Genomic DNA, 19,664 nt, shown 5'->3' on the forward strand with positions numbered 1-19,664 from the left:
TATCCTTTTGCCCTAATGATATTGTCTGCATTACTAAATATTTTGATGATAAGTCTTGATATCTGGTAGGGCAAGCTCTTCTACCTGGTACTTTTTCAAAATTGCTTCTCAGTTATTCTTGGCCCTTTCCTCTTCCAAATCACTTTTGGGATCAGATTGTCTAGTTCCAAACAAAACAAAACACCCTGTTGTACTTCGATTAAAATTCCATAGATGAATTTGACATCTTTATGATTTTGAATGTTCCTATTTATTCATTTCATTTTGTATGACGTGTGATTATGATTTCCAAACCCTCCAAAAGACCCCTCATTTCCTCCTCTGCTCCCCTCTCCAACCTTTCTCACTTTTATTCAATCATTGCTTACTTCCTATTTCTTATTGCAGCTTCAGTACTTTTACTTGTATTTCTTTTTAAAAAAAATTTTATTTATTTTAATTTTTGGCTGCATTGGGTCTTCATTGCTGCGCGTGGGATTTCTCTGGTTGCAGTGAAACTAGACCTCTTAAAACCTCTTAAAATAAAGCTATAGAAAAGGAAGACTTTTATGAAAGAAGATCAGAAAAGCAGGAATATTGAAAGGGTATCAGATCTACTTAAAAAATAAAACTGAGGAGATGGTAGAAAATAGTATGAATCAATAAAGTTTCAAAGATTGCTGGGAGTGGCCATTAAGAGAAGCTGAAAGTAAGGGGGGTGGTTCTAGAAAGCTGATAGCCTGGGTCCAAAAGAGAGAATTTCATTCAGAAAAATGTCTGTGCCTTGGAAACCAAGGGCATATTCTCAAGAGTCCACATTACTGCCTAAATGGGTTATTTGAAGGTCTTGGAACAAGACCTCCCCTCTTCCTGCCACCAGGCTGCCAAGAGACCTGGTACTTCTACTTTTGTGTTAAGACTTTGGAAGCCCTACTGAAAGAATATATATATAACTTATGAGGAGTAAGCCCATATCATGAAAGGAAACTTTAGATTGAATTCCTCAGCTTAGGCCTAGCTAAGAGCAGGTCATAATGTATATACATAGCAAAAGAAGTTCTGCTGGGCAGAGGGGAAGGGAAATGCTCTAGGCGTGGGACCCTCTTACAAGCAGGGAAGGTCAGAATGGAGCCTCAATGAAACCAGAGCAGGGGATGGTGGGGGGATGGAGTGAGGTAATACAGTAAGGGGTTGTGAGTGAGGGTGTGGGAGGGGAGGGTGAAGAGTGGATGGAATCACTCACCTGGAGTTGGCTTTAGCTCCCAGAGGTTTCTTTCAAATGATTTGAAGAGCCACAGACCTGTGGGGAGTCTTGACCCTCTCCGAGAAAGCAGGGTTAGATCAAGGACCACATGTCACCATGTGGGATCTCCCTTCTGAACGTAGACTCCAGGGTCAGAGAGTTTTACATGCACTGTGGTTTGTCCCTGATGAGAGCAGCACCTTGTTTACAAGCACTTAAATATTTTTTTGCTGCCCCTTACACCCCTGGAAGCTGGAAAGGACAGTAACATTATCCCCAAGATATGGAAGAGAACACTGAGGGTCAAAGAGGAGGGCAACTTGCCATTGGTCCCACAGCTGAACAGGAAGGAGTCAGACAAGCCTCACACTGGGAGCCCCATAGCTGCCAGAAGGGAGCTTTGAGCCAAATGGAGAGCTGGTCGAAGCTATGGCAGGCACTTACCCCAGGTCATTATCTTAGAGCATGACTGGGCTGGGCTGGCTGCCTTAGGTGTTTCCTCCCACAGGGAGGGGTCTGCTAAAGGAGCTGCCACCCTGTAGAGGTCATACACCTGGGTGTGGGCACACAGTACTGTCATGAAGCTTGGTTGCTGCCCCGGCTGCAACAGCACCTCCTGCTCTAGCCCTGTGGTCACCGCCACTCCTCCATTCTCTTAATTCATTCATTCAACACACAGCGAGCACTGACACACTAAGAATACAGAGGCAAAATAGGCCCCCTGTCATGGCCTTTTAGTGTGGGGGAAGGAGGCAGTGCCTAAGCAGACGAGGGCAACAAAATCTTGACTCTATTTTCAAGAGCGGGAGGATAGTGAAGTGGTTAGTATCACAGACTTTGGAGCCAGACTGGGAAAATGAATTAAGGCAGGAGGGTATATTTGAAGGTGTCGTAATTGAGAATGTTGTAGAAATAAAGAAAATATAAAACTTCTGTTGAAACAACAGAAGTTTGTTAAACAAGATAGATAAAAAAGGAACTCACACCTAGAAATACTGTAGTAAAAGTTAAGAACATTAACAACAAGGAAAATTCTCAAAATATTTATAAAGATAAAGTAGATCAATGAAAAAGGAAAAAGAATCAGAATGATATGAAACCTCAATAACAAATATGCATACAGGAACGCAATGAAGTAATATTTTAAATGTTGGTGGAAAAGGACTTCAAACCTAGAATTTTATATCCAGACCAAATATCATTTAAATGCAAGTAAAATAAAAGTAGTATCAAGTATATAAGGCTTCAGAGGGCTTACTCCAAACCCCTTTTTAAACCTTCTTAGAGCTAATTTTTCAATGCAGGAAGCTAGAAAAAAGCTCCAGAATAAACCTAGAAGGAGGAAGAGGAGAAGGATGAGGAAGGAGGAGGAGAAGGAGGAGGAGAAGGAAGAGGGGAGGAAAGGAAAACATAACATAATGTTAGAAATCAGAGAGACAGTGCAGAAACAACAAGACATTAAGCTGGTTTCTTGAAAAGGTTGTAAAATATACAAATAGTATATGACAAAGTTAGAAGAAGAAAAAAGGGATGTAAACATGCAATTAATACTGAAAGAAGCACCAGCACAAAAAGTTTTAGACTAACAATATTATGAAAAATTGAAATTTGGAGACATTAAAATTGATACAATTCTGGAAAAACATGAAATTCCAAAGTTGCAACAGTAATAAACAGCAAACTGAATTGTCAAGTATTCAATAAAGAATTACAATGTAATTAAAGACCTCCCCTCTTCCTGAAAAGCCCTAGGCTCAGATGGTTTTACAGATAAGTTCCACCTAATGGTAAGGATGAGATAATACCCTGACATATACAAACTGTTCCAGAAAATAGAAATCAGTTTTGCCTTTGTTATAAGACTAGTCTAACCTTCATTACAAAGTCAGATAAGGATGGTAAAAAAAAAGAAACAAAAAACTCTAAGGCTATTTCATGTTTGAATATTGATATGAAATTCTACATAAAATATTAGCTAACTGTTATCCAACAGTGTATTTAAAAAGTTATGACCAAGTAAGGTTTATTTTTAGAATACAGGAAAGTTTAATGTGAGAAAAAACTATTAATGTAATTTTTACCATTAATGAACAGAAGAAGAAAAATTTCATGATTATCTCAAGAAATGTTTTAAAAAACATTTGAACTTTTATTTTGAAAATGATTTGTATCAAATAAACACTTTTGAATTTTTTTAAAAAGTCTCCAAAAAACCTAGAATAAATGTTTATTTTCTCAACTTGATGAAGGCTATATATTAAGTGTCTACAACATATATATTACATGGAGAAAGTTTAGATTCATCCCCACAATCAAGGGTGCCTGTTATCACTGCTATGGCTCAGCGATATAATCTCACATCTTCTCTATCCATTCATGTTTTATATATATATGAATGTTATTCAGCCATGAGAAAGAGGGACATGCTGCCATTTGTGACAACATGGATGGACCTTGAGGGCATTATGCTAAGTGAAACAAGTCAGACAGAGAAAGACAAATACTGTATGATACCACTTATACGTGAAATCTAAAAATCTGAACTCATGGAAATAGACTATAATGGTGATTGCCAGGGGCTGGAGGTGGGGGAAGTGGGGAAATGTTTGTCAAAGGGTACAGAATTCCAGTTATAAGATGAAATAGTTCTGGGAATCTAATATACAGTATGGTGATTACAGTTAATAATACTGTATTTATACTTGAAAGTTGCTGAGAGTAGAACTTAAATGTTCTCACCACAAAAAAAGAGATGGTAATTATGTGATGTGATGCAAGTGTTAGCTAGCACTATGGTGGTAATCATTTCACAATATACAAGTATATCAAATCAACATCATTGTACACCTTAAACTTACACAATTATATGTCAATTATATCTCAGTAAATCGGGGGGGGAGGGCAGAAACTTCAGTGTGCATAGAAATCATATGGGGAGTCTTGTTAAAATGCAGATCTAATTCAGTAGAAGTTGGTGTACCTGAAATTCTGCATCTCTAACAAGCTCCCAGCTTCCAGATGGCAATGCTGCTGGTCTAGGGACTATATTTTGAGTAGTAAGACAACAGATCTGTGCTTTCCAATAGGTAGCCATATGAAGCTATTTAAATTTTAATTTAAATTAATTAAAATTAAATTTTAGCTCCACAGTCACACAAGCCACATTGCAGCTGTTCATATAGCCACATGTCGCTAGCAGCTACCATACTGGACACTACAAAAACATAGAACATTTCCATTATCGTGGAAAGTTCTATTGGACACCACTGCTCCAGCATCCAACTATTAAAGAGTACGTAGAACTTGTAAAAGAATCAAGATCAAAGCAAGAGTTCAGTGATTTACTGTCAGCCTTATAAGGAGCTCACTCAGAATTTAGGTGACGGTGAGGACTGACTAATGTGTTGATTGTGGATATCACTGTCACCAACCTGGATGAAGGACTCAGAAGCATGTACAGTAAATAAACAAATAATACAAAATGAGCAGGGAAACACCTCCAAGATGATAAAAAGTCGAGAATAATATAAAACAAATCAGAAGCCAATAAGGATAAAACAAATTAAGTAGGCACAAGTATCAGGTAATATACTTAGGGATGCAGGAGTAGGGGATGAGTAAAGCATATAAATATAAATGGGAAATGACTAGAAGTGTAGAAAGAAAGGAATCAAAATTAGGGTCCATGAGTTGTGAACAACAATAACAAAAAACTGCTTGTTAATAGCATCATAAACACATTATTGGTCAGAAATGTATCTGGCTCAAGCCTACAAATGAATGAATGAATCAATCAGTCAATCAGTGAAAGAACCAACCAACCAAATCGGAGGGGGTGCCCATTTAGGGGGTAAGAAGAGGTGTTGAGTGGGAATATAAATTGGGGATGATAGGAAAAGGAAATAAAATTAAATCAAACAAAACAAGAGAAGGTCTTTTCTTAGCTTGACGATGATAATGTACATAAGTTGAGAATGATGACCTTATATGTCTATACCGGGAGTTTAAAAAGAGAGAAAGCAGATGGAGAGAGATAGATCTCTCTTGATAGAAACATTAGTAAAAGGTGGTGTCTTTAAGGCCATAAGACCAGGTTCTGAATTGGTTGGGGTTTTGTCGTTGTTCTTGTTGTTGTTTTTTAACTACTGCTTGACTTTGGACAAATTGTTAAGCTGGCTGAGAGTCTCTTTATCTTAAAAAATTGGAGTTAAAACCGTATCTGTCCTACCTCCCTCTCAGGACTGTTGGCCTGGTGAACAAAATCACAAATGAGATGGGAAGTTGCGCTCCTGGGAAGAACGGTAAAGTGCTGTTACTGTGACGAGTGCCGGGTTGGGGGTGAGCAGCAGCGGGGTCCTTGGTCTCTCGCACTTAGCGTCACCAGCAACATTTCAGTTCTGAGCTGTATGGATGGGAAGGGACTCTGCCCACCACCCCTGGGGCTGAGGCAGCTGGGCCACATCACTGAAACTCCGGCCTCTCAGGTGCTGCCCGGGAGGTTCGGGGCTCTCCTCTGAGGACACAGGACCCCGGAGGACAGGCAGTCCATGTGAAGCATGTCAACTGGAGTGGAGTGTCCTGAGGTCAGAGGGACCCTGACCAGAGAATGGGGGCAGTGGCATCCCCTCCTCTGCCTACCATCTCCAATCCCCCAGCTCCACACCCCCTTCCCTGGCCTCCCAGCACAGGTGTCAACCTGGCCTCCTTGTCAACAGCTCACGTGCTAGTGAGAGACACTAGAGCAGCCTTCATTCAAACCCACCTCCACTAACCTGCCAGCACATTTTATAGTTTGCAAAGTACTTTAGCTGATCATCCTAGGAGGCAGTTGTTATTACCTTCTTTTCATGGATGCAGATGCAGGCACAAACAGGGAAAGTGACAGAAGACAGACACTGGGGGATTGAGGACCCAAATCTTGGATTGTTTGTATTCGAATCCGTGCGTGTTTCAGTGTCTTGTGCTACTGTAGGCCTCTTGGGACCCAGAAGAGGAGAATGCTTTCCTTTCCATGCCCCTGGCTCCCAGATGCATGCCACCTGAAACCACAGCGGTCCACACCGGCGCTTTCCTACTCTTTCTTTGGGTTCCCTCTCAGTGAAAAATTCTTACTACACTTACTCCCAGACCTCCGTGGGCTTTAAAGGATGTAAGCACCTATATAGAATGGCAGGCTTCTGCCCTCTGCTGGCAACTCACGAGATTGCCCTGAGCTAACCCATCCATTCAATTCCACCAAATCCATTTCTTCTTCTTTGAGATCACTTTCTTTCTTGAATAAATACTCTGGGATTTTTCCAGCTCTTACTGTGTCTGAACAGAATGCAAATCATAATAATATCATACTCTGAGCATCAGACTAAAAGTTAGGAAATCTGGACTCGAACTGCTTGTTTTTTGTGGGATATTGGGCAAATATTTCAGCTTCTTTGAGCCTCAGTTTCCTTATTTGTAAAATGGGTATAATATCTACCCCTTGGAATGACCGTGAGGACTGAGTGATAGGAAATACTTGAGGGTCACAGAGTGGCGTCTGAGGAGAGTCCCAGTTAATATTTGTTCATACTCATGGCTTTGCAGGATTACCAGGGCTCCTCCACTTGCAGGAGACCTCCTAAATTCAGTTCAAATATTTCAAAGAATCACAGAGCTGGAAGGCAGCTAAAGGCAGGTCACAAAGTGGTTTTTAGAGGCTCCCTGTAAGGCACATTAAAAGTAGCCAACACCCTATCCATTGTTCAAACAGTCCTGCCCCGAAACCTCACCCCATATCCTCACACAATGCGGAAGCTGAGCGTCTTAAGAAGCAGCCCATTTCCCCTTTGGCCAACTTGGCCTGGGAGCAAGTTCTCTCTCCCTTGTGGGAGAGGATCCCACTTGACCCAGAAGTGAGGCCCAGAGGTAAGGTCAAGGGGAATGCTTGGGGCATATGCTACTTTCTGCCAAAATCCATTTGCTCTGCTCTTCGGTGGATTAATGTAAGCTGGGGGCTGCCTGGTTCTGACTTTATTAAAACATCTTATTCTTGAATTCTCCCACGTTGGAGTGACATTTGGAAGAACAGAGTCCCTACCTTACAACGGAAGTGTTTTTGAGTGGGTCTTTTGGCCATTCGTAGCTCCATGTGGAAGCCAGCCCCGCTCACTGATGCCTGCAGCACAGGGGTCAGAACTACCATTGGTGAGAGGTTATTTGGGGACAGGTAAGCCTGGACGGGGTGAAGGACCTAGAGTAGTGAGGGGACCAGGGAAGGCCATCTGGGGAGAAGAGCACCCAAACCGGGAGGCTGGGGACATGTTCGGAAAAGGAGGTGGAGAAGGCAACTTGAATTTCTTGACAGTTTTGGCAGAGGAGCTGCTGAGAATCATCTCATACTCTGCCACAGCAGGTTTTGCATTCCTGCATGAAGAAATCACCCAGTCTGGGGACTTCCCAGGTGGCGCAGTGGTTAAAAATCCACCTGCCAATGCAGGGGACATGGGTTCGAGCCCTGGTCCGGGAAAATCCCACATGCCTCGGAGCAACCAAGCCCTTGCGCCACAACTACTGAGCCTGCGCTCTAGAGCCCGCGAGCCACAACTACTGAGCCTGCATGACACAACTACTGAAGCCAGTGTGCCTAGAGCTCGTGCTCCTCAACAAGAGAAGCCACCGTAATGAGAAGCCCCCGTACCACAACAGAGTAGCCCCCACTCACCGCAAGTAGAGAATGCCCACGCGCAGCAATGAACACCCAATGCAGCCAAAAAATTAAAAGAAAAAAAAAAAAAGAAATCACCCAGTCTGGACGGCTACACACCTCAGACTCCCAGAGCCCTCCCATTCTCCCCAGAACTCAACTCTGATTGCCAAGCGTCTGCCCTGCAGCTCATGGTTCTCCTACTTAATCCATCTTCTATTCCCTTTGGAAGGAAGGGAGAGGGATAGTAATGATGTGGAGGAGATACATGCAGGTTTGCCCATTCCTTCCTTGTCTTTTATTTGTACATTACAGACACCGTTTCCCTGATTCACTATTTGCGGGGTCTCCAGAAAAAAATTAATTCTGTATGCTTTATCTCCCCTGCTAGACTGTGGGAGCCTTGAATGTAGGAACCAGGACTTCATGTATCTGAAGCCTCACATAGTGCCTGGCACACAACAGGTGTACAAAAATGTGTGTTGAATTTAAATGAACAGCAAGTCATCTGAACAGTTTAAAGTTGGAAGCTTGACATCATTTAGTCTAGTAGCTCTCAAACCTGGATGTGCATTAGAATCACCCTGGGAGCTTTAAAAAAAAAAAAAATTAGGGCCCTAGTCCCTCCTTAGACCAGTTAAATCAGAATCTCTGAGAGCAAGATTTTCATAGTTAAATGACCAGAAAAGAACTCATCACGTGAAGGCATGCCGCAGTGAATCCTTTTATGAAACTAAGATCACTTTCTAATGCACACTAATTATCCATTGCATTATGTTTCAGTCATATTTTCTTAAAGTTGAGCCTATGTGCTCTAAATACATAGAACATGTATTTTTAAATAAGTAACTAGCTATATAGAAGGAGAAAGGTAATTTTCACTGGGTATTCAGAGACTTGCCCATTTGTGGAGTGGCAAAAGGTTCAGCATAAAATCATAATTGTTGAGCTGAATTTCATTTGAAAAAATGACAAATAACCCAAAGGATGGAAAGGAGTGAGAGAAGGAAGACCCCCACCCCCAATAAGAGTCTTTGTGTGACCTACTGGGACAGATTCTGGTCCAAAGACACCTTCTTTTTTTTTTTTTTTTTTTTTTTTTTTTTGCGGTATACGGGCCTCTTACTGTTGCGGCCTCTCCCGTTGCGGAGCACAGGCCCCGGACACACAGGCTCAGCGACCATGGCTCATGGGCCCAGCCACTCCACAGCATGTGGGATCCTCCCGGACTGGGGCACAAACCCACGTCCCCTGCATCGGCAGGCGGACTCTCAGCCACTGCGCCACCAGGGAAGCCCCAAAGACACCTTATTTGGGAACTTCCCTGGCAGTCCGGTGGTTAGGACTCCGCACTTCCACTGCAGGGGGTGCAGGTTCGATCCCTGGTTGGGGAACTAAGATTCCATATGCCTCACGGTGTGGCCAAAAAAACCAAAAAAAACCACAATGACACCTTCTCTGGAAATGTGTATATATCTGAATATCCTCTGTTTAAACAGAACAGAAGTGATAAGAATCTAGTGTGGGTTTTAATTATATTAAAGTGTCTGCTGAGAGAAGCTTGGCCAGCACTACCTACACAGCCCCAGCTGCATGGAGACGGCAGGGAGGTTTTTATAGATCACAGCACTTCAGGACTGGAGCAGGGTAGAGACAGGCAGAACCTCAATGTCTTTCTCTGAGTGTGGTCTGGAACCAGCAGTGTGGACCTCCCTCATCCAGGAGCTCGTTAGACCTACTGAATCTGAATCTACACCATAACAAGATCCCTGGATGGTGTACAAATGCACGGAAGGTTAAAAACATTGCCTTTAAAGGTGCCCCACTCAGCACCCTTCTGATGACTGCCACTGGCTTTACGTGGAGAGGGCTAGATCTTTTCTTTCTCACCCCAGTAGCTAGTGTGTAATAACTCTTACAATATTTTAACAGCCTTTCTGAGCCCTCATGACTTTTTCTCTTTATAGGGAAAAGAAAAAAAAAATTAAAAAGAAATGAAATAGTTGTCATTACTGATCTGAGGCCCAGAGGGAGACAGGAAGAGATCAAAAGTCAACATCTGTGATTCTGCAAATAGCAAATGAAATGTTTCCCAGGCGGGCTGGGAAGCAGCCGTCGAGTGCTTGCCTGGTCCATCGTGGTCCTGTCAGAGGTGGCTGAGTTCAGCCCAGAGCCTTCAAAGGGCTGAGGTGGGAGTGTTTAGCTAAACTCCCAGGAAAACTTGAGGTGGGTCTGCAAAGGCCTAGGCACCAACTGCGCAGGCCACTAACAGTCCTCTGCTCATTGGAGACCCTCACAAGGAGCAGGATAAAATATCACTTAGACGTAGGACACTTCGTACAGGTAATGCTCCAGTTACCTCCTCCCCACCCGCACCCAGCTCTGAGCCTTGTCCTTCCTCTATCTGGGGACCAGGTCTATCTGGGGAGCATGAAAGTGATGTAGAGTCCAGAGCCTTCTTTCTGCTCTGAGAGAAAAGCCAAAGTGTTGCAAAGTAATCAAGCTGCCAGCGTGCTGGGCTGGGGTCGAACGTGATGGGGGCCAGTGGGGTGGTCAGGGAGTGAGGGGATTCGTCCCAGAGACTTAAGTCTCCCAGAAATCCCTGTGATCCATCCATACCTGGATGAGCTTCCCCATCAGGGCTCCCAGAAGAGGTGGGACAGAAGCAAAAGTAGTGAATGTTACAACTGGCTTCAGTAAGCTCCTCCTATGGCCCAAGCATGATACCAGGTCCTTTTCAAGCATCATCCCTGTTACTCTGAACAGGAACCCCACAAAGCAAGCAGTCCCCCATTTTACAGAAGAGGAAAGCTGAAGCTCAGAAGGCATGAGTACCATCCCCATGTTCAAAGAATTAATACACAGCAGAGCTTGGAGGAGTACCCAAGCTCAGTGGTCTCCCTACTGTACCTGCATCTGTACCCAGGGATTGAAAAGCACCCAGTTCTGACCCTTGCCCTTAATTAATTGGCCCCGTAACCTTAAGCAAGGCCTTTTGTTTCTCTTGGCCTTGGTGTGCTCATTTGTAACAATGGGGATTAATAGGCCTCCCTTGTGTTTTAAAGTGCCTGGCACTCAGCAAATCCCCAGCGGGTACTAGTTTTCTTCCTCCTTCCTTTTAAAATGAAGGGATGGCCTTGGCACTAAGATGTAAGTCGTGGAGGTTTAAGACCGTGTGGCTGACCACCCGCAGAGAGGGCTACTATCTCAGATGGAAGGGCTCCTCCGGCGGGGTTCCTGCGTGAACCGGCATCATTGCTCTCCTTCATTGCCACACCTGGCTCAATGCTCTGATCACTCTTGTCCTCTGTGTAGCCTTGGGACCTCCAACCAGACAGGCTCACCTTGACCCAGATGCAGTTTTCTTTTCCCTACTCTGAATTCTGGACGAGAGCAAACCTCAGATACACTGGCCTCAGGACCATCGATTCTTGGGCCTCCTGCCGGCACTCCCAGCCTGAAGGGCTCCAGTGAGGGAGGATCCTGGGGGGCCAGGGCTAGAATGGTTCCTCTGCTCTGCGTCCCCTCCCCACCCTGCATCCCCTCTCCACCCTGCATCTCCTCTCCACGGTGGGGAGAACACATGTCAGTCTAGCGATTCAGTGCTGAGGGGCCCTGAGCCAGAGTCCCCTGGCAACCTATACATCACTGCCTGGGCTCATGCCTTAATCATTCAAGAATGAGAGCTGGGTATCACTGAACCACTCTGAATTCCTGACTGAGTATTAGACAAATGGTCAAAATTGGATGCATTCCTGGCTTGAGGGTTGAGAGTAGGAAGAAACACCTTCTTTGGATATTTTTTCTATATGTTTCGGTTATGGTTTCTTTTGGGGGGGTAAAGCATTAAATGCTGGGGCTCTTTAACCAGTAATTCCATCTTCCTGAGGACATATTCTGGGATAGGAACTAAGATGTATATAGATGCTCATGACACTGCCACTAAAGATATGGAAAATAGCATAAATATTCAATAATAGGGAAATTGTTGAACAACTGTGCTACAGCTTTATGATGGACAATGATATCCATTAAAAGTGATGTTTTCAGGGGACTTCCCTGGCAGTCCAGTGGTTAAGACTTCTCCTTCCAATGCAGGGAATGCAGGTTCGATCCCTGGTCAGGGAGGTAAAATCCCACATGCCTCACGGCCAAAAAACCAAAACAAAAAGCAGAAGTAATATTGTGACAAATTCAATAAAAGTTTTAAAATGGTCCATATCCAAAAAAAAATCTTTAAAAGAATAAATAAATAAAGGTGATGTTTTCCAAGAACTTTAATCACTGGGCATATACAAGAATCATGTTAAGAGAAAAAAGTGGGATTCAGAACTGTATACACAAATTAATTATAATTGTGAAACTATATATAATACAGATGTGTGTGTATAATATATAATAGAAAAATACGTAAAAGACAAAACCCTAAATGTTAACAGTAGCTGTGGATTTTTTTTTTTTTTTTTTTTTTTTTTTGTGGTACGCGGGCCTCTCACTGTTGTGGCCTCTCCCGTTGCGGAGCACAGGCTCCGGACGCGCAGGCTCAGCGGCCATGGCTCACGGGCCCAGCCGCTCCGCGGCGTGTGGGATCTTCCCGGACCGGGGCACGAGCCCGTGTCCCCTGCATCGGCAGGCGGATTCTCAACCACTGCGCCACCAGGGAAGCCCTATGCTTTTTTTGTTGTTGTTTGTTTGTTTGTTTGTTTGTTTTTTAGCTGTGGATTATTTAATTATGGGTTTATTTATTTATTTCCTTGTTTAATCCTTTCTATATTTTCAGGTTTTCTGGTCAAATTTTAAAAATATATTTTAAGGGAGGGAAATCTGTTTGCATAAAGGGCACTCCTTAAACCCCATCCAACCAGTAGCCGCCATGCAGGTTGATGTCGGGCTCCTGGCTCACCTCGTTGGTGTGTGGCAGCTGTGAGTCCACTGTCCCTCTTGCTCCAGCCCAGTCTTCTCCATCTGCTTCTCCAAATCCTGGGCCAGCTGTGTGTGTGGCTCTGTGGGTCACCAACTAATCCTGCAAGTCACCTGCGTCACTGTAAGGAAGCAAGACAAATGCAAATTGCAGTTTCTCCCTGAGGGGCCCAGTTCATTTTTGTGGGTTCCAGTTTGTCTTTTTCTCCCCAACTTCACATCTATCTTTCCTTCCCAACTGCTGGCCCGGGGGTCTTCATGCCCAATACTGGACGCAGAAACAACGACTTTACGTAGACTGCTTAACCAGATCCGCAATTGTGTGATGCCTAATTCTCCCCCAGATGTCTTTACCTGATATCATTCATCGTGGCTCTGCCTCTCTGATCAAACTCTAGTGGATAAAGTGAGGGGTGCAGGGACACAAAGGTAAACCCCAGAGCCGGGCTTTGATCTCAAGACTCTCCAAAGTCCACCTTCTTCCACGACAGTACGTACCCCCTCTTTTAATGAACATTCAGGGTAATCTGTTCTACAGGACAATTGGCCCAGTTTCTGCAGCAAGTCAATAATGTGGAGGAAAAAAATATGGGTGAAAAATAAGGGAGGATGGGGACTGCATGATTGCCTGTAAGAGAATCAAGAGATGGAATATCCAAATGTGATGTGCTGATCCTGTTTAGATCCCTTTTAGAATAAACCATCTCTAAAGAGATATTTTGAGAAAATTGGGGAAACCTGATTAGAAACTAGATATTGCCTAATCAAGAAATTACAGCTCATTTTGCTAGGTGTGACAAAGACATTCGGGTTCTGTAGGAAAACTTATCGTTTTTGAAATGTATCCTGAAATGATAAGCTGAGGTGGGATTGGGCAGCAGCAGCACAGTCCCCAGGCAGTGGGGCCCACAAAGTTAGCAGCAAGTGTCCAGCAGGGACAGCGTCCTGAGCAGGCCGTTCCTGCGGCAGGATGTTACCTGCGCCTCACCTACTTGGACCAGATTCTCCAGCCTCCCCATCAGTTCTCTGAGTTGCCTTCTTTCCTGCTGTAATAGTTTCCTATCGCTGCTGTAACAAATTACCGCAAACTTAGTGACTTAAAGCAACACAAACTTATCTTATAATTCTGGAGGTCAGAAGTCTGAAACAGGTCTATTGCAGATAAAATCAAGGCATTGGCAGGGCTGGAAGCTCTAAGGGAGAATCCATTTCCTTGCCTTTTCTAGCTTCTAGACAATGCCTTTTCCTGAATTCCTTGATTCATGTTCCTTCCATCCGTCTTCAAAGCCAGCAGTGGAACATCTTCAAATCTCTCTCTGACCTTCCCTTCCAATGTCACATCTCTTTCTCTGACTCTGACCTTCCTGCTAGACTCCTATAAGGACTCTTGTAATTACATCAGGCTCACCCAAATTATCCAGGATACTCTCCCTTCCCAAGATCCCTGATTTATTCACATCTGCAAAGCCACTTTTGCAATGTAAGGCGACATATTCCCAGGTTCCAGGGATTAGGACATGGACATCTTCCGAGTACCATTATTCAGCAGACCACACCCTCCAGTAAATTCTTACTCTGTTTCAGAAAACCAAGAACTGTTTACAACTGAAACCTCTGACTAGCACAGCCACAAAACTTGGAAGTGTTAGAGCTAGGTAGAGCTGGAATCTGCTTTCTTTGAAGAAAACAGGACCTACAGAGAGATTCAGCTCAACAGTAAAGAGAGTCTTTCCCATCCAGTATCTTGCAGACCTGTTTGGCTCCCAAAATCTTAAGTCTCTCCAGCCAGAAAGGGAACTTTGCCTGCCCAGTGTGTAACCACAGAGCAGTCTTGCAATCAGTGTCTCTGGAAAAGAAGCACCCTCAGATTCAATAATTCTCCTGCCAGGAAACTATCCCGAGGAAATAGAGAATAGGGATGCACTGTTACACGCTGCTGGTGATGTCATCAGGGCCCAGGGCACTGGAGGCTGCAGAAGGCAGGATTTCTCTACCATGTCCAGACAGGCAGTTACAAATGCAGATTCCAGGGCCCACCCCAGACCTACTGAGTCAGACTCTCTCATGTGTGAGGTTGGGAATCTGAATTTTAAATACTCTGTCCAAGTGTTTCCTCTGCACTCTAAAGTTTGAGAAGTCCGAGGGAGTAGAGGTGGTCTTCCCTTTCCCCATCCTATGTGTTCAAATCTGTACTATATCTCTGACATCGATGCCCTTTGGAGGAAGTGCTTTTCTCTTGCTTTTTTCCCATCACCTGTGCTCCTCCCCCTGGAATGGGCTGACAGATGAAGGCTGGACTCCCAGGCCAGCTGCCTGCCTTCAAGCTATCGTCCCCTTTAGTCTCTGGCCAAGTAGCTGCCAGTTGGCTTCCAGGGGCAAAGGGCAGCTGACTCTCAGGCTGGGGCGAAAGGTCAAGGGTGCACCCTGCTTGAGTGGACAGTTACCAGCCCATCAGGGAAGCTCACACAGGGCACCCACAGTGGGGCAGCAGTGGCCTCTGCTGGAAACACAGCCAGGAAAGGCCACCTCTAGGTTGACCCAGGCTTTGCACTATGATGGCCTCAGCCCACTGGGAGCAGCTGGATGGACATGAGATGGATCTGAAAGCCTGAAGCCACACCAGGTCACACGCCTGAAGAGATCCCTTTGCAGGAGAGTCTGAAAGGCCTGCTGTGCCTTTGTTCCAAGGAACTGAGTGTTTTACAGACTCTCACAATCCAGTTCAATGCACATTTGTCAGGTGTTTGTGACGTGCTGGGCACAGGGGTGGGAACTGAGGCACAGACAAGGGGAAGGGTAGGTCTCGTCCTGCACGTTGCTCACACTCTTGCTGGGGGTCGAGACCCACACGTGTGGAATCACGGACTGGAAGGCAGAGCTGGAAGGGGCCTCCAAGAGCTCGCCAACCCTCCCTCCCCCATTATAAAGAGGAAACTGAGGCCCAAATAGGTCAAGAGTACAAGGATTAGAGCCAGAGTTGGTGGCAGAGGCTGCACTGGGTGCCGCAGGCAGACGAAGGAAAGCGACACAAATGAGGGCTGGGAATGGCGGGGCGGGGGCAGCCCGCCGAGATGGCATCTAAATTGAGTTCTGAATGAACGGGGGGGAAAACAGGTGAAGGACAGTGGGGAGGGGAGTTCAGGAGGCAGGAAAAGAATGAAACAAGACCTGGGACCTTGGTGCCCACTGAAGTACTGGAAGAGAGACCCCCGCGCAAGGGTCCCCTGCATAATTTGAGGGTCCCATGCAAAATAAAAGTGCAGGGTCCCTGCTGGGTTGGGAAAGTCATTCTCCCCTCCCACAGCTGAAGGGCTACCACCTCAAGCCACAGAGGCCAGGTGACCTCAAGGGATTGCAATCCTCACACACAGATGCACTTGTACCTCCATCAGGGGTCGGCAGGAGGTTCTAGCCAGGCCACCTATGCCAGCCCTGAAGGAGGACGGCTGTTGGCAACCCCACCCTGAGATGTGGTGGGGTGGGAGAGGGGCATGGGCCTGACCATGACCTTCCTCATACCTGTAATCAGGTCCAAGGGTCTGTCCCTCCAGTGAGATCTGGTCACCCCTGGGCAGAGAACGGCAGTGGTTGCAGGAGAGGGGTGGGGAGGGGCAGGCAGGCAGGGCCTGGAGCCCCAGGGGGCAGGGAAGAGGGTCCCCGGGAGGCAGCAAGGGGAGGGACCATGAATGAAACCAGGCTCCACTGTCCCATCAGACTTCACTCAAAAACACAAATTCAAAGACAGAACTATTAAGAATTTCAAGACAGCAACTGCAGAGCATTAAACCAAGAGTGGAGGGACGGACCCTTTAGGAGTGTGGGGCCTTGTGTGACTGCACTGGCCACATGTCTATAAAGCTGGCCCTGCCCAGGGGACCTCTCCTGCAGCCCTCGCCTCCATCCTAGGGAGCTCCATCCGCAGCACAACTAGTCACTAACAGCAGTCAACACCCAGTGAAGAGAAAATGGAAGAAATGAAACCAGAAGCCAGTGCAGAAGCTCAGAGGAGGCAAAGTTGAGGGAATGCTGTACAGACAGAGAGGAAGGGAGAGAGAGAAAAACTGTTTGTGACAGCCACCAGGGAAAAAAAGTGTATTTTAACATTATTTATTGAGTATCTTCCACTTGGGCTAAATGATGTCCTATTATTATTATTTTTTTAAATAAAAAGCCCTATTTCGGGCTTCCCTGATGGCACAGTGGTTGAGAGTCTGTCTGCTGATGGAGGGGACGCAGGTTCGTGCCCCGGTCTGGGACGATCCCACATGCCGCAGAGCTGCTAGGCCCGTGAGCCATGGCCGCTGAGCCTGAGCGTCTGGAGCCTGTGCTCTGCAACGGGAGAGGCCACAACAGTGAGAGGCCTGCGTACCGCAAAAAAAAAAAAAAAAAAAAAAAAAAAAAAAGCCCTATTTTGATTTTCCATCCCAGCAGACTGTCATTTGACATTCAAAACTACATCAGTACCATAAAAACAAACCTGTAGATGCTTGTTAGTAAACAGTTTGGGGGAGCTGTAAAAATCTTTTCAGTTGGTGAACACTTCTTGTAATTTTAGTCTAAATAAGACTATCCACAAGAATATAACATTTGTGATGTTCTCCAAGTCTTAAATGTCAAGTTAAAAAATAGAAGTACTTTTTGTTTTAAGCTGCCTATATTTACAAAGCACTGTTTTCATTGCGTTGTTTACAAATGCCTTGTTATTTGATTCTTACATCAGCCCTGTGAGCTAAGGGTCAGTGCCTGCTGTACAGACACTTATCTTAGAAAGTGCACCCCAGGCCTGGCTTTAGGTCCAAGCTCTGAGACCTAACCTCTCTGCCCTCGGTGTCCTCATCTGTGAAATGGGAACAGCTTAATCTCTCATATGCTATCATCAGCTGTCATGCTAAATGAGTGTGTGTTGGAGCCCTGGTATAATGGCTGGTACAGGGCAGACATTCAAATAGTAGTTTTTTATTAAGTCCCTTAAATTCTCCCCTAAATCCTATGCAGGGGGTATGATCATCTCTGTTTGTTAGTGCAAGGAGAAGAAGGGACCTGGTGAGCAGAACTTCAGGAACTGCCCCCCGGCCGCCTGACTCAAAAGACTGGATTGTCTCCACTACCCCACACCCTCAGTAACCCCCACAGGTGCTAATGTCCCCACTTCAAACGTGGGAACTGAGCTTCAGAGAGTGTAAGTGATAGTCTCAGAGTCCCACAGCTCATAAAAGGAGAGGGGTCACCTTTAGACTCTAAATCAGAGACAAAGAAATGCATGTGAAGCAGAAATAGAGAACAGACTCCTGGTTGCCAAGGAGGAGGGGGGTGAGGGAGGGATGTACTGGGAGTTTGGGATTAGCAAATGCAAACTATTATATACAGAATGGATAAAAAAACAAGGACCTACTGTATAGCACAGGGAACTATATTCAGTATCCTGTGATAAACCATAATGGGAAAGAATATGAAAAAGAATAAAAGAATGCATACATATATATATCAATACATAAATGTATATGTGTAACTGAATCACTTTGCTGCACAGTAGAAATTAACATAGAATTGTAAATCAACTATACTTCAATAAAATAAATTTTAAATGAAGAAAATAGCAAGACAAAAAAAGAAAGAAAGAAATGCATGTGAAGTGCTTAGCACAGCTCCAAAATGATAAGGAGGAGGAGGGAAAGGAGGGGGGAGGCAACCCCCTCTCTGCCACAGCTGCCTCCCTCCCCCTGGTTTCACTACCTTCAAGACACAGGCTATTGTTGGGGGGATGGAAGGCACTGTGACATTTCCCCTCCCTCAACTCTGGGTCATAATTTGTCATCCAGTCCCACAGCCACAGCCCTGGAATTACTGACCCCTTAGCCCCCAGCATGATGTCCTGCCACCATCCAGGCACTTTCATTTCAGGGTGACATTGACACACAGATCTGCTAAAAATAAGATCACACTTCTATTTCAGCGGGAGCATTGCAGTGGTGTATGAGCCTGCTAAGGAGCGCCCCCTCCTGGCCCCTGGTCAAACAAGGAGGGAAAGCTCTTTCGTGTTTTCAAGCTAACAAGTGCTGAAGGCAGCCAGCATGTTTCTTTTCCTACACCTGGCCTCACTGTAATCCCACCCACTGGCCACTGCTAACAGGAAACAGTGGTGACCAGAGGCAGGAGATCTGTGAGAGGCATTTTTCAATCTATCAAGAGGTGAGCGCTGGCGTCTCTCTTTTTTTTTTTTCCTTAAACAGACAATATGTTTTAGAGCAGTTTTAGGTTCACTATATGTTTTAGAGCAATTTTAGCAAAATTGAGTGGAAAGTACGGTGAGTTCCTGTATACCCTATGGCTCCCGACATACACAAAATTCCCCCATATCAATGTACCCCACCAGTGTGATACATTTGTTACAATCAACAAACCTGCACTGACACCTCATGTTCACCCAGAGTCCATAGTTTACATTAGGGTTCACTCTTGGTGTTGTACACTTTGTGGTTTTTTGTTTCTTTGTTTGTTTTTTGGGGGGTCTTTTTGGCTGTGCCACACAGCATGCAGGATCTTAGTTCCCCGACCAGGGATCGAACCCGCACCCCCTGCAGTAGAAGCACAGAGTCTTAATCACTGGACCACCAGGGAAGTCCCAGTGTTGTACACTCTGGGTTCGGAAAAACTGTATAGACATGTAACCATCATTATGATATCACACAGAGTGTTTTCACTGCCCTAAAATCCTCTTTGCTCTAACTATTCATCCTCCCCTCTAACCCCTGGCAACCACTGATCTTTTCACTGTCTCCATCATTTTGCCTTTTCCAGAATGTCATACAGTATGTAGGCTTTCCAGATTGACTTCTTTCACTC

At 45.1% G+C, this 19,664-nt stretch overlaps 1 long non-coding RNA gene across 1 annotated transcript in view; it reads right to left on the reverse strand.

The window, feature by feature from the left end:
* Nucleotides 1-12,574: 12,574 nt before the first annotated feature.
* Nucleotides 12,575-19,664, reverse strand: part of LOC136792169 (uncharacterized) — a 29,861-nt gene continuing 22,771 nt past the window's right edge. The window contains exon 3 of the long non-coding RNA XR_010835592.1: nt 12,575-12,943. This is a non-coding gene — a long non-coding RNA (uncharacterized lncRNA). The remainder of the gene's footprint in view (nt 12,944-19,664) is intronic.

Source organism: Kogia breviceps, chromosome 11, assembly GCF_026419965.1.
Source record: "Kogia breviceps isolate mKogBre1 chromosome 11, mKogBre1 haplotype 1, whole genome shotgun sequence".
Classification (NCBI taxonomy): Eukaryota; Metazoa; Chordata; class Mammalia; order Artiodactyla; family Physeteridae; genus Kogia; species Kogia breviceps.